A 16,452-nucleotide genomic window follows, 5' to 3' on the forward strand; every position below is an offset into this window, starting at 1 on the left:
ATCCCAAAAAAGGTATCCAATTGAGAGACAATGATCTCAGTTTAGATTAGAAGACTTTATTGACAATAAAACAAAAATAAATCCTTTTGAGTCTCTTACTACACAGTGCTCTTCCACGCGTAATTGGTTTCAGTATCATCAAACAAGCAGAGCAGCAATAAACAAAATACAGAAACAAAAGGGAATACTCAGAAGTCTGAGCAAATTTGAAAATCTCATAAATGTACTGCTGGTTATTTGTTAGGATGATATATAAAATTTTAGTGAAGTATCACTCAGAATCCAAAGAAAGATTCTACGATGAATCAGAATATGAATATAATTATAGAGATGTGATAGTGGGAATTTCAATGGAAGAATTAATTGTTGATTTTCTTTAAATATATTCACAATTGGCAGTTTTGATTCCAAAAAATGTTGGAAAAATAACAAGTAGGTTGGATCTTTCTGTCCTACATGGCAATATTGTAACACCAGAGGATACTGGGAAATGATTAACTAATGAAAGGAAAAAATTCTGACAATTGTTGTCCCATTGCAACCTGAATTATTTGTGCTACATTTTACCTAAATTGGCATTTCTAAATATTAACAGTTATAAGGATTGATTCCCTCCTTGGAAGAACAGCTAACTAAGACAGTTAGACAGTGTCTAAAATAACTTTGTCTTTAAAAAGCAAATTTCAAATCAAATTTACTGTTGGACTACGGGGTCAATCTTCATTCTATCTTTTTTCTTCTTCTAGGGATAATGTGGATTTTAACTAAATAAAGGATATGAAATATTTCATTATACTACTACTTTCTAATGGGATATTGAAATATATCAGCTTTAGATCAGTCATTTATCAGCCCATACTTCAGAATCTGTACTTTACTTTTTCTGACCTGTGATACTCCTTTCCTGCATTCTTTCAAATGTATAAAAAACTTGGAAAATATAAATTTGATTATGTTTACCAACTAATGTTTGTTGGGACCCAAATAATAAATTATGAAAATAGGATTTTCAATTTACATTTATTCATATATTGGTCTGGATTAATCTGACTGACCATGGTTTCCTCAGACATCTTTCATTTTCATTCATTTAAGAGCTGTGGTGGCACAGTGATTAGAATGCAGTACTGCAGGCTATGACTGCCGGCTGCCAGATGTTTGGCAGTTCGAATCTCACCGGCTCAAGGTTGACTCAGCCTTCCATCTTTCTGAGGTCAGTAAAATGAGGACCCAGATTGTTGGGGATAATATGCTGACTCTGTAAACTGCTTAGAAAGGGCTATAAAACACTAGGAAGCAGTATATAAGTTTAAGTGCTATTACTATTGCTATTTTCTCCAACACCAAATTTCAAAAATTTCAATACTCTTTCTATCCTATTTCTTTAAAAGCCCAATCTTTACTTCTGTAAAATGTCACACGACACTGCCTGCAATATTCTGATCTTTGTAAGCGTATAAATATCTACCAAGATTGTCCAAGCAATCTCAATTATACATCCCAACTCATAGCCCAATTGAAATCCATAATCAACATCCTCAACATTCATTCAAACTTTCAAGGCCTTCTTCTACCTTAGCTAGAAATAGTACATTTGAGAGCAGCTGATAATTTCCCAGGCAGTCAAAGGAAGATTTCATAATGGACTCTTTTAACAAGACTGACCCATATTCTTCCCCAAAGTAAAGAAATTAAATTGTACTAATTTTGGTTTGAGTCTTATGATAGCCCAGTTTAACTAATCACTTGATGCTGATTCATTTGGAGAACTGAATTTCTTGTATTTCTTAAAACAGCAAAAAAAAACAAAAAAAAACAAACTTTGTAAAGCTACTGTTATGTTGTAGTTTAATTTTCAGATATGCTTAAATATAACAAAGGAATAGTATTAAAATATCAGAGTAGATTGGCTGTCCTTCCTTCCTTCCTCCCTCCTCTCCCTCCCTCCCTTCCTTCTTTACTAAATATAATTCCATCTATAACTTCCTGTTGGTTTTCTTCATAGCATCATATTGAGGGGATAGGGGGAAAGGATAAACAAATATTAATGTTTTTGCTTATTTTGCCACACCCATTTTCAGCCTGGATGGCCTCCTGCAGCACCCTGCCATCCAAAATGGGCTGCCAAGATTCACCAGCTTCCCCTCCTCAACAAGCAGTCTGGCTGAGTAATCTACAAAGCTATTGATAACTGATTAGAAACAATCCATGATTAATTGCCGGGTGGTTTTCATTCTGGGTCACGAGGGGATGGGTGTGCGCACGTGCAGGGTGCAGGTTATCCTAATTACCAAGTAACTATAAAAGGTGGGGGGAGCACCGGGTGGCAGCTCTGACTATTTATTCATTGCCTTAGTGCTTTGTTGGTCAGTTTGTGCCAGAGGAAGAATACAAACTGCATTTACAAACTGTTTCTGTGTTTGGCTGTTTTCATTAACCTTTCGGAACCTGACAGTTTGTCAGAGCTCTCACCAGAGCTTACACTAGATCACACACACACCCGCCCAGTTTTCAGCCTGGATGATTTCCTGAAGGACCCTGCTGGTGAAAATGGGCATGGGGTCCATACACACACACCCTGTGCCCCATTTTGGTTGCACCACAGGCCAGTCCTTTGCTACTTCTAGGCTGGCCTGCAGTGGGCCAGATTTAAGCACCCCCTGGGCTGGATCTGGCCAAAAGGCCTTGAGTTAGAAACCTCTGTTTTAGTAGGACGAAGTGTGAGAGAGGAAGGCACCAGTGCAGTGAGAGAAGCACTGACTGAGGTCCTAAAAGACAGAAGCTACCCACCACTTCAACAACTTCAACAAGGATGGCTGCTACATTTTGCTTTCTTTTGTTTGGTCTTCTTCATATTTAATCTTAGTCCAATTTCTTTCTGCATTCCTTGATTATCATTAGAGCTTGCAGATGCTTTGTATTTTGGGCTATTGTAGAAGTATCATTTGCATAGCCCACAGGTGCTTTTTTAGGAGGCAACTGGACTTTTTTTAAAAGACTTTTGATTCTCATCCAAGAAACTCCTTCAGCTCACAGGATAGTAGGGAATGGAAGGATTTATAGTCCTTGCAGACAGCTGGTGATTTGCATCCTTTTAGAGGCTTGTTGAAGCACTTGGAGGTTTCTCTGTGCCCTCAGAGTCACCTGAGTAGTGCTCCTGGTTCCTGTAGTCTGCAATGTTTCTTCTGGAAATTCATTCCTACTCCCACATCATTCAAAGGGTGTTCATCCCAAATTGTATAGCTAAAAGTCTGTAGAGATTTTCAGTCATCCAGGTCATGGTTGTCCCAAAGGTGATTTTTGAGAAGGCAACTGGACTTTCTTGTTTTTTTTTTCTTTTGAAGATGTTTTGCTTCTCAACCAAGAAGCTTCTTCCATTCCTTTCCATTCCCCACTATCCTGTTGGAGCTGAAGAAGCCTCTTGGATGATTCCAGTTGCTTCCTGAAAAAGCACCTTTGGGACAACCATTGGGATAACCATACCTAGATGACTAAGAATCTCTACAGATTTTTATCATTTGCATAGTTTAAGTTATTGAACTAGGTCTTCTAGTTGTAAAAATCATGTCTTTTCTTCCAATCCACCCTCCCACTATACTGTATGTATTCAGCACATAGGCTGGACAAATAAGGAGAAAGTATACAGCCTCCTTAATCCTTTGCTGATCTAAGCCAGTCTGTTTTGCTATGTTCCCTCTGGACTATAACTTCCTAAATGGGTCATGATTCATAAAACACAGATTACATGACCACACAGTTAAGCAAGGAAACTTTTCCCTGATTAATGATTTCCTACTATTAACTGTGGCAGAGTTTTTTCTGGAAAATACTTTACATTGTTTGTCTATATATGTCTAAGTGTTTCTCAGCCTTGGTGACTTTAAGAGGTGTGGACTTCAGCTCCCATGCTGGCTGGGGAATTCTGGGAGTTGAAGTCCACACATCTTAAAATCACCAAGGTTGAGGAACACTGATCTATGTGGAAGTAAATTCTGTTATGTTCTATGGGACTTATTTTCTGCTAAGTAGCAATAGCACTTAGACTTATATATCACTTCATAGTGCTTTTACGGCCCACTCTAAGTTGTTTACAGAGTCAGTATATTGTCCCCAACAATTTGGGTCCTCATTTTACTCACCTCAGAAGGATGAAAGGCTGAGTCAACCTTAAGCCTGCTGAGATTTGAACTGCCAAATTGCAGGCTACCTGCAGTCAGCAGAAGTAGCCTGCAGTACTGCACTCTAACCACTGCGCCACCGTGGCTCATGTAAGTGACAACCTTAACAGTTTTAGGTTTTCTAGATAAGATTCTGACATTTTATAATCCCCATCAATACTGAATAACTTTAAAGAAATTGGATTGGCCATGATAGGAGTTTTTGGACATCCTGTTCCTCTTCAGCATTATCTGTCCACCACTTTCCAAAATGTGCTGCCTCAGTTTCTCTAATGCCAGGACTAGATCTATTCTCTGGATTATTATAAGTGAAAGCAACTGCAGAATTGTGGGGAAAAGCCTGGTGTGTTTATTAGCAGTAACCTTGTGAGGCAAACTCCACTCCAGGAACATGGTGGTGCTTACAATATGTCTGAAAACATTGTATGTAAACCTTTAAATCACAGGAAACTGTTGCATCTTTGCCTGCTGTAAATGTAATCATATACCATTTATCTAATATTGAAAGCCTAAGCTGAGATGGGGACAGAGGGCAATAGGAGTAATGTACAGGTAGTTTTCATTTTGCATCTCATTCAATTATCTAACTCCATACACCCCCCCCATTTTCTCACAATAGAAAATGTATAGTAGAATAATAGAAAGTGTGGCAGGCCTGAGGTCCAAAAGAAAAGATGACTTGTAGGCTTGACACCAGGTAAATGAGGAGCAAAACTTGACCAGATGAGCTAATTCTACTTTACTATATAGCTACATTAACAGAATCTTACAAGTCTGAAAATTCAAATTTCCCACTACCACTTTTAACTTTGACCCATTAGAGTTGATCCTTCCTAAGTTTCCTTGATAAGCCACTAGGGGCTCTCTTGTCTGACTGTTTAATAAGCATTTTTCCTTCATTCCCCAAGGCCATTCACACATACATTAAAAAAAAACCTTTCCCCTGAAACAGGGCCTCTTCTTCCACATATTTTGGAATTACTCTATGACCCAATGTATACTGCCAGACTATTTTTGCAGTCATAAGCCCCTGATGAGGATTTCTTCCCCTCACAGATTTGTTTCCAGCTGTGAAAGAAATCACCAGCACGCGCCTTTAATTTGCAACCACTGCCAATAATCTGCATCTGTTTTCAGTCTAAAAATGTTGGGTTTCTTCATTCCTGCTAATATAGAGATCCTAGCTTTATTCCCACTATTCCATGTCCATGTTCTCTTTTAGCAGAAGGCAGAGAACCATAAACTGGTCTATTTGCAAATCACTGTTTAAAAATGCCTTTAGGGTTGATTTATTCTCTGGAAAGTTTGCAGCTGTGTTGGACTGTTAGATCAGATTCAGGTACTCACATTCCAAAGAGACAGCAAATTATATGGTGCCAATAATCCTTATCTTAATAATTAGTTGTAAATTGTGACCTTGGATAAGTAGCGACCTTAACTAATGTGAATCAGTCTTACTACATTCTAAGTAATTCAGGAAGAAATTTAAGTACTAGAAAACTATTACATCTACTTCATCTCTATGGTCTGTTTCCTAACACTCAAATGCTATCATCTTGACAAAAATTGATGGGTTTTGATAATTATTGGGGAGAGCTTTGTTTTTGCAAGATCCAAAGACCTCCATTACGCATGAACATAAATCTACCTCCAAAATTTCAGGAAAAAAATGGCTAATTTTTTTAATTTATCAGGATGGTACTATCCATCAATATCCATCACTGTCAGGCTGGTGATGGGGATCCAAGTAGACCAAAGAAGAAGAAGAAATCCTTGGTATCTTCCTTTCTTTGCAAACCAAACCAAATGATTTACTTTCTTTTTACATAAACAGCAACCTGGGTCCCAACTCCTGAGTTTTCTGAGATAGTTCAAATCTGCCTTTCATGGAAGACCATATATGATGACTTTTCTATAAAATAAAAATCCTTATTTCCTGCTAATAACTTCGGAAGAATTATCCAAGATTTTTTCCCCAAGGTATAGGGCTTCTATATACACATCTCAAATAAAGGCATCAGAACTAAATCTGATTTGTTTTTCTAATCCTACCACTATATACCTTATATACCTTCCATACTTATCATCTGAAATTCTTGTCCTATTATCAAAGAGGAGAAATGGTAACCTTATGAAATGTATAGTTCTCAGGAAAACTACATACTGTTATAAACAATTTGATAATGGCTCCAATTATGGAATCGCAGGCATTATGCAGATGTTATTTGTTTGTTTATTTATCTGAGGGGATGAAATGAGTCTCTCAGGAGCCCTTACAAAATTCATAAAATTTTAATAATATGCAATTAAAGTCCAATTACACAGTTAATGGCTAACATAAGCCAGACAATAGGACAAAAATCAAATAAAAAGCCAAAGAAAAACTTAGAAGTACATTGTAGAAAAAATATGTATAAACTTTTTACCCACGCTGTTTAATGAGTTTGTCAGTGTTTATATTTTTGCTTGTTATTAACTCTTTTTGGATTTATTATGGTAACCTATCCAAAGCTCAAAGGAGTTTAGTCAGCATATCAACCTTGTAAACATAATACCTCAGAATACTACCAGCCTTCTTTGTGGGTAGGTAATGCTGACATTATTAATTATTTAATTTTCTTATAAAATTTCTCTTAAATTTTGGGGTTATTTCTTATTTTTCAGTTGCTGCTTATGGGTTTATTTATTTACTCATGTAATTTTTATACTGCCAGTCTTAGAATCCTGGGCAGGATTCTTCAATCACTTGAATATTATAGCCATCTAAAGGATGCCCCTCACTCTTTTCCACTGACCTGTTTAAAAAAGGGGGGGTTAAGTAGCTTCTTAGCAGCCAAGAGTGAAGCATATATCCAAAGATCCTTTGCTGATGGTTACAAAAGCAGACAGAGTCATTTTTTGCAATGCCAGGATCTACTTACCAGCAATATGGCTGCTCCCTTCTCAAACAGTTGTAGTTTTTGAATCATCTTCAATTGCAGACCCATCAAGTATGCATTGCTATTGTCCCACTGAATGATGATAAGAGTATGAGTCACTGTTGCTGATGGCTTCTGGTGTAGGTAGAACTGTTAACTGGCTTACCAGCTGAAGTTGGTCAAAGGCATAGGGAATAGCCTTGAAAGATGGGAGGAAAAGCTGCTAAGTCAACAGTCAAAAAAAGCGAGAGTTGAGCCCAAGCCAGGAAACTAATTTGACAACATTTCTCAAACAAGCCCCTTCTGAGTTCAAATGAAGAGGAGAGAGAAGGGAGGGAGAAGGGAAGAAAAACCTATTCAGATGTGCAAGATTCTGTCAATGTAAAATTAACTATATGGCATTGGTTTCTTAGTCTGGTCTACCTTACATGTAGGCAAGTAATGCATTAGAATTAATGGAAGAAATACATCTAAAAATGTCATTTGTGCTTTTTCAGCTGCGGTTATATAATGGGCCACAACCATGAGGGTCATGTAGGAGATGAAAAAGGATCTATGCTGTATCAATCATGATAGTCACCACTAGTATTGGAAAGATAACAGTTGATTGGGGGAGGGAGTGAACCATCTTGATCTTACTAGATCTGATGGAATGTAGCAAGGATGTGGATCCCCAGGAGGAGGGGCTGCATTTCAGAGGGATAAGAGGTCCACTCAGCCCAGATATTATTTTGTCTATAGGTGCACAGCAATAAAAAACTCAGCTTGAAAGAAATGCCATGTAACCTTCTTGGTTTTAGGCCTGACACTAGGTTCATTGCTCCTTCTGGAGTAGCATTAATTCTAATGCATCACTTACCCACACTGTAAGCCCATCAAATGTTCCACTGTATTCATTACTGCGTGACTACTAAGTAGCAATTTTATGTCATGACTAATGAAATTACTAAGGAAACAAAATGGGCTCCAGGATAGACTCTATCCTACTTTTATTTTATTTGCATGTACCTGAATATAATGTTACCCATTTCCTAGCAAAGATATTTGAATTCAGGGCAGTCCGTATCTAACTCAACCGGATATTACATTGAAGGCATAAGATAGTATCTAAGAACTTAATTTCTTCCCTTAACTCAGATTGTGATCCGTCTCTGAAGGAGACTAGGGCAGCAAGGAGTTCAAGTATATTGGATTACAATCAAAATAAAAACCATTCATTAAACATAGCACTGGAATTTACAATATGCCATTGTGCAGTTTTACAAATCTTGTTCAGTAATTAACCTTTCATCATAATCCAATGGAAGCATATTTATCTCATTACAGTATATTTTAGTAGAGAAAGAGAGAAGGAGAGAAGATGGAGGGAGGGAGGAGGAAGGGAAGGAAGGAAGGGTGTTAATTTCTTTACTCCTAATTTTATTGTTCTAGAGAAGAAGGAATAGATTTGAATACCATCCATCAAAGAAGAAAATAGCTTTTCTAGACCAAAATAGATATGGTCAAACAATGTTAAATTATGAATTCCAACACTTTTCAGCAACCAGGGCTCCTCCAAATGTACTAGGACAACATCCCTCAATTTAACCATGTTGGCCAGTCCCCAAGTTTATTCCCAACACATTGCAAGAATGCCAGGTAAATTGAACTAGAATTAGAAGATTGCATTTTCAGTAGCAACTTCATTATGCAGTTCTGTTTAAATGTAATGTTTCCTTGCATTTTAGCTGTATTAGATGAGAACGTTTTCCTAAAGCCACACTGTGCTAATATAAGGTAATTTGCAAAAAAAAATATCTACCCTGGGACAAATTATATGATATCATATGTTGTTGCCTTATGTCATATTAATAGTACTAATAAGCTTATTTTCATGAGTTTATTGAACTGCGACAAGACAGTTCCTTAAAAAGATCCTATTATTTTCTGTGCTTTTATATTATTGTCATTCAAACAATCCATTAGCTGAATTGGTAAACACAATACTCAAATCTAGTTTTGCACTTATTACCCAGATCAAATTATTGTGTATTTCAAATACTTCTTTTGATCTCAGTTGTATTACTTATCTTTACAAGAGAATACATTAAGATATCACTCCAGAAGTGCTCTCAAAGCAAGATAGCAGAGTAATTCACAATTTTGACTCTCAAATTAAGAACCCGATTTTTTATCAAGAGAGGCTACACATTTGAAAAGCAAGCATGTCCCATACAGTTTAGACTCATCTTTTAAGATGCCTAAGGGGATGGGGAGTTGTGTTGACTTTCATTTTTTTATTGTAGGTGTATGACGCAGGACAACGTACAATGTGCAGTATTCTTTGTCTGCTCTCACACATTCTCCCAATACATATATGAACAGAAGGCTTTCATTATTCATTTCCTCTACACAACTTTTTGTTCCACTTGTGACCTAGATTCTACAGCAGGAATGTAGACATTCCAAATCACTTTATGATTGGGTTTTGGGGTGAGCCCATAGCATTTCTACCAGCGAGACGGAAAAGGTTTATGACTTTGCGATCTCGATTGTTGTACTACATAACAATGATGTGATTTCTCATGTGATTTTTTTTAAATAAAGAGTCTGTTCTGACTTTGATACAATAATGCAGAAGCTGATTAGGGAAACAGGAAGTCAACAGAGGCAGGATGACTAGAAATTATTTTTACTACAGTATCCCTATCTTTATTACCACAGGAACAAAAATGAATTCCAAGTAGACATATTAAAAATAAAAAAATAAAAGATAACATGAATCAAATCATTACAGGATGGCATGGAGTAAGTAGAACATTGTACGCAGGAGGCTCCTTAATGGTAGGATGAAATTAGATGGAGCTCAGATTTCAGCCAGGGAATCAACAATTGAAGTCCTCAGGATGTGACTTGTTAAAGCTGCATGGACAGCACTGCAACACAGATTTGTTCCTTTTGCAGGACAAAGGGTCACTGTCAGCCATTCGATGTAGATCAGACTAGATCCTCAAACTATAGTAAATACACTAAAATGACTTTTATTATAGAGTTACAGTAACAGAAGCTTGCGGTTTTGAATGTGCCTCTCTCATCTCTGCCTTTATCCTGAGGACAACTAAGGAAGGATCCAGCCTGAGATGCTTTCTCAGATTACATTTCTGCCTTGGGTTGAGGTTTCTCTTATCTGACCATTGCCTTGGCTGTGTTCTTCCTCAACTTTATTCTCACAGCCATTACACACAGTGGCCTCAACAAGATTTAAGGTAGTATGATTTCTTGTCTGAATGTGAGGGGGGGAACAGCACAATATTCTGAGAATAGAAGACATTGTTGAAAATGAAACAAAGAATTCATTCAGATTCTCTGTAATCACCTAATACTCATTTTGCATTCCTTTAACTTTTTTGTCATAAAGCGCTCAACTGCATGGTTCTGGGCTTACCAAGCTTTAAATTTCAGTGAAATAATACACATTGCCATCTAAAGGAATGGTGAACACAGAACCATTAAACTGAGGGTTTAAATTACCTGTAATTATCATCTTTATTTCATATAAAATTAGCAACAATAAAATGTCTTAATGTTTGTCACAAATAGTATTGTTCTATTTTTAGCGCTCACTGAAGAAATTAACAATTTTCTAAATCTACAAATCTACCCTATAGTAATTTGGCCATCATTTTGTCTCAATCAAGGCTTTAAAGGAAACCAGAGGAAAGCAATTCTGTTATAAAGTTTATAGGTAAAGGTAAAGGTTCTCCTTGCACATATGTGCTAGTCGTTTCTGACCCGACAAGGTGGTGCTCATTTCCGTTTCAGAGCCAAAGAGCCAGTGCTGTTTGAAGATGTCTCTGTAGTCCTGTGGCCGGCATGACTAAACACTGAAGGCACATAGAATGCTGTTACCTTCCCACCAAAGCGGTCCCTGTTTCTCTACTTCCGTTTTTATATGCTTTCAAACTGCTAGGTTGAAAGAAGCTGGGACAAGTAACAGGCACTCACTCCATTACTCAGCACTAGGGATTCGAACTGCCAAATTGCAACCTTTCCGAACAACAAGCTCAGCGTCTTAGCAACTGAGCCACCGCATCCCTAAATAATGTTTATAAGTGTGTGCAAAAAAGTTTTGATCTGAAATTTTCAATAAACTAGAAAGGAAAGAATGATTAAAGATTAGCTGATTTCTCAAATCTCATTTTTTGCTCAGCTCCTAACTAAATGTAGTCCATTACTAATAATGTACACTGCAAACAGTTAATATTGAGACAGTTTTTCTAAAATATGTGCTGAAAATGTTCACATACTCTGTCATAATTCTGTTTCTGTCCCTGGTCTTGTCTACAGAGATGATCTTGGTGTCCCCCTCACTTTTACATCCTCTTAACTTTGTACAATGAAAAAACATACCTGAAGCACCTGAGGCTATGTTGCAGACCCCCTAATCCAAGGAATTCTGACTGGTGGGTTCCAGGAAGAGACCCTCTTCTGCTATTGTCCTTCTCTGTGGAACACTCTCCACTCAGAAGTGAGTCACTCACCCACACCTCTCCTGAGCTTGCAGAAAGACATGAAAACATGGCTCCGTGGTCTTGCTTAGGACATACAGAGATGCAAGCCCTCCCCCTGCTTTTTAATTATTAACATTGCTTGTCTCTTTTAAATTTTATATAATATTTTTAATGTTTTAATTGTACACCACCCAGAGTCCAGAGATGGGCAATTTTAAAAATTGACAAATAAATAAACTAAATACTTAGCAGGGTCCTAGTCCAAGTGGAACAGGGAAATGGCCCCACTCCTTACTTACTGCAAACAAAAAGTGAAATCATAGGTGAAGCAGAAAAAGATTCGGGCCTTATTAGGCAATTGCAATACCTCACTCAAAAAGAGATTGGATCCAGCAGCATAACATTTTCAAGTTTGTCCATAAATCAGCACAAAACAATATGACAGAATGAGGAAATCTTGCCTATTTGGAGACTCTGTTGCGGGAACAAAAGCAGGCCTTTCTGTTTTAGTAAGATAGTGAAGAATCTAGTAAACACCCTAATGCAGTGTTTCTCAACCTTGGCGACTTTAAGTCCTGTGGACTTCAACTTCCAATTCTTGGAGTTGAAGTCCACAGGACTTAAAGTCGCCAAGGTTGAGAAATACTGCCCTAATGGGAGGGGAAAACAGTCTTAGGAAATGTGAAGAATCTTTTATGACCTGATATTTTGTCTTGGTTATATATGATAGTGTAGTAGTAAATAGCTGCAGTTTGGTTGATACAGTCACTAAATTGTCCCGTTGAGAATCAACTTTACTTCACATACTGCAGTTCTCTACAAAATCTATTCTATCAACTGAAGTATATATTAGTTGTCAAAAGAAAATTCAAATTTCTCGTGGAAACATATTGATTTATTTTATTTACATTTGGTGGTGTGTGCAGTTGGTCATTGTTGTTTTTAAAAAAAAAACAGCTTTCACACATCAGCTTTCAACAATAGATTGGACTATGGCGATGGAGAGAGACAATAATTATTGCCATGTGATGCCATAAAAGACTACACCTGCTGTTGAGTTGAGCAGGCTGTAAGTCTTTCAGAAAAGGTAATGTACATCAGATTTTTCCTGAAGTGATGCTTTAAACTGGATTCTCCTATTACATTTGTTTCCTTAAGTCATAATTGGCTAGTTTCATGCCACAAACATTGTACATGAAACTTGCCAAGATGTTTTCTGCTGTTCATTACCGTATTTATCACTATGCTTTTATTATTCTAGTAGTGAACTATTAAAATAAAATACTTTTCACCAGTCAACTAAATAATTTGTTTTTAAAAAGTTTCAGATGTTTATAATTCCATTAGCCACTTTCAGGTGTGAAGAATCAGGATCATATGTTAAGTTCCACTTAAGCTAATTTATTACTCATGCCTATACACAAGAATCTAGTCAACTAACCATCATCACTAAATTGGCACTAGATAAGAGTTAATGGAATTTAAGATGGGTTGGAGCATTTGTGGGAATGTAATGACTCTAGTGGGGACACAGTGGCTAAGACACTGAGCTTGTTGATCAGAAAGGTTGGCAGTTCGGTGGTTCAAATCCCTAGTGCCATGTAATGGAGTGAGCTCCCATTACTTGTCCCAGCTTCTGCCAACCTAGCAGCTCAAAAGCACATAAAGATGCAAGTAGAAAAATAGAGACCACCTTTGGTGGGAAGGTAACAGCGTTCCATGCACATTCAGCATTTAGTCATGCCGGCCATATGACCACGGAGATGTCTTTGGACAATGCTGGCTCTTCAGCTTTGAAACAGAGATGAGCACCACCCTCTAGAGTCGAAAACAACTAGCACATATGTGCAAGGGGAACTTTTACCTTTACCTTTAATGACTCTAGGGTGATTACTCACTTGACCCCAAAATTCTGCCTGCTCTTCTACAGTCATCTTGTTAAAAAAAATAAACACCAAATTCATCCAGTAGTACAGAATTAAGTAGCAATAGAGGGCAGAGAACAATAAGAGTAAGGGAGGGAATGAATCTGTCATGGCACAAAGTAGCCAAGGAAGTTTTTTCACTTGCCAGAAGGGAATTAAACCAGACAGGTGAGCCTTGCAGCTCCATTTATGCAAGCACAAGTTGACATGTAGAAGCAACAGATGGGTGGATATTGCCTCCTTTGTGAATTTGGGAGTAAACAGAGAATATTGTATATTCTTGTCTTCAAAAAAAAAAAGTTCAATGGTTAATCCTCATGGTATGGCATGGTTTATGCAAATCAGCCCTGAAACAATGAGAATTAAAAATAGCCATCAAACATAACTCCATTGTGCACTGCTGATGTTACCTAGTCTAGAAATATCTGCAAGAAGAAAAGCAAGATCAGATGACACCAAGAAACCAATGGTGAGAATTCAAGTTCAGGTAATGTTAAAGTTCACAATGTTAAACTATCAGTGCAAGGTGTCCTCTTAAGCTAAACAGCAGCATCATGGTGCAGCCATTTTTACTTAAAACCATAATGGAGAGGAAGAGTTGAAATCCCATGTTTTGAGTTAAGATTTTGATGCAGTTTTAAGTTGCCAAAATACCTACCCACACACACACACACACACACACACAATAATGCAGTATAGCATTGGCAGTCATGGGATTCAACTGGTGTAACAACCAGCTCACTGAGCATGTGCTTTGTGTACATGCAGTGCAGTTGAAAACTCAAAAACCTACCTTCTACTGCCGCATCAGTGAGTAAAACAACTTAAGAGCCGCGTCTATCAGCTTGGCTTCCAACAAAGAAAATATATGTCAGTATAGAGAAGGAGGAAGTGGGCAGGCAGGCCCACCTGATTGTTGGAGCAAACTGATTTGCTCACAGCTGATTGTTGGAGCTACCTGTTGGCCCAAACCAGTCCAACCCTGCTGAATCCCACTCCTGAGCAGGGGTTTCCAACCCCCATGCAAATGAGCATGTACTTCATCTATATGTGTGCAGGATATCGGTAGCACATGAAACTATCCCCCCGCCCCCCGCCACCATCAGTCCATGGAAAAATTGTTTTCCCTGAAGCCAGTCCCTGGTATCAAAAAGGTTGAAGGCTGCTGTGGTATGGTGTTACATGATGTGCTTCATATCACTCATAATTTGGTCCTTGAATTTAAAAACTCTGCAGCACTGATCTAAGAGAAAATGATCAATCTATTTGATCAATCTATTTTCAAAAATGATTCTTTCTCTCTCTTTTTTTAAAGATCTGAAATGCTGTAATTTGGAGGTCAGGGCCTTAAAATGTCCCCTTTCACTGCTCTAAATTGTATCCCATCCCTTTTCAAGATCAGAATACCAGCTAGATTAAATAAAATTGCATCTGAGGATGGGGGCATCAGCCAACCTCCATTAGCCCAAATGAAACTAAAGCACCCCATGAACCAGCTTCAGAGGACAAACTCCCAAATTACATTTCACAAAGTATCCCTTAGAGGGTCTCATCTGTCAACTGATAGCAATAGACAAAGGCCATTATCCAGCTATAGCTGCTTGGAAGAACCCTTAGCAGCAGACACATACTTGGTTCAATACAGATCCAACGGGACACGCATTGGGAGTGTATGCCTATGTGTTCTTAGTAACAATAGCAGAAGCGCACTTGTAAGAGTACCGTACAATGAGTTTTTCTCTCTCTCATTTAAGAAAATAGTCCTGTTCCTTTGTAGACCAGCCAGAAACAGTTCAGTTTCCATTCACATCAACCTCAGGTCTTCAAAGCATTCATTTCGGTCGATACTGTCCACATTCTCACCCTATAAAAATATTTTAAACTGCTGAACAACATCTCAAAACCATGCCAAAAAATTTTGGACAGTACAATCAGTACTTTATGTCTGTGTCTGCTACAACCACCTACCAATCTTGCTGAAAACATAACTTCTAATTAAAATATGAGCTCTTCTCAAAACACTGGACCATTTTGATCACTAGGTGAAACCAAAAATACAGCATCCTTTCTTTCCGATCTGAACAACCCTACTGCTCAGTGGATGTTAAACATTTCTATGCATTTATCAGCAACATTGATACAGCTTATCATTTGAAAATGCAATAGCATATTGGGATCCATTTCACTGAACCACCCAGTTAAATGGGATATGAGTCAGTTTTTACCTGAGAACTTGAATATTTTGTTTTCTTCTGTATGTTTCTTCCCACAGTGATAAACTTAAATCATTTAATAGTCAAGTCAGTTGTGATGGGACTGACTGGAAAAGAACCAGTGGTGGGTTTCAAATTTTTTTAGAACCTCTTCTGTAGGTATGGCCTGCTTTGTGGGAGTGGCTTGCCAGCCATGTGACTGGATGGGAGTGGCTTGCCAGCCATGTGACTGAGTGGGAGTGACTTAGCAGTCATGTGACTGGGTGGGCATGGTCAACTTGTAAAATGTGGTGAAACTCACTTAACAACGCTCTTGCTTAGCAACCAAAATGTTGGCTCAGAAACTCTGGCATTTGAAGCACGCAAGTCTTAAAGCTGTCAAGTTACAAGACCCTTGCACCCCTAACCCTTTAGAAAAAAAAACCCAGGGGTGTTCAAACTTGACAGCTTTAAGACTTGTGGACTTCAACTCCCAGAATTCCTCCTCTTGCTCTTCATCTTAATGATGTGTGGATGGGTGGGGGGAGGGAGTGGGAACCGGTTCTAAACAGCACTGTAGATTTATGGAACCTCTTCTATAGAAGACGTTAAAACTGGCAGGAACCCACCCCTGTAAAGAACCCAAAAGTAGATCAGGCCAAAGTTAAAACTCTCAATGAGGAGTTCAAGAAAAATGACTAAGGTTCAAGGAACAATGAAATAACCTAGTGCCAGGTCCAGAGTAACAT

At 38.0% G+C, this 16,452-nt stretch overlaps 1 long non-coding RNA gene across 2 annotated transcripts in view; it reads right to left on the reverse strand.

Moving 5' to 3' along the window:
• LOC106538425 (uncharacterized) overlaps positions 1-11,640 on the reverse strand; it is a 61,082-nt gene extending 49,442 nt beyond the window's left edge. For both annotated transcript variants that reach the window (XR_015696733.1, XR_015696734.1), the window contains exons 1-2: positions 11,486-11,640; positions 7,100-7,295 (exon numbers count right to left, since the gene is read on the reverse strand). This is a non-coding gene — a long non-coding RNA (uncharacterized LOC106538425). The remainder of the gene's footprint in view (positions 1-7,099; positions 7,296-11,485) is intronic.
• Positions 11,641-16,452: the final 4,812 nt, after the last annotated feature.

The sequence above is a fragment of the Thamnophis sirtalis genome, unplaced genomic scaffold (assembly GCF_051295495.1).
Source record: "Thamnophis sirtalis isolate CommonGarterSnake01/CBP01778 unplaced genomic scaffold, rThaSir2_p1.2 scaffold_5, whole genome shotgun sequence".
NCBI lineage: Eukaryota > Metazoa > Chordata > Lepidosauria > Squamata > Natricidae > Thamnophis > Thamnophis sirtalis.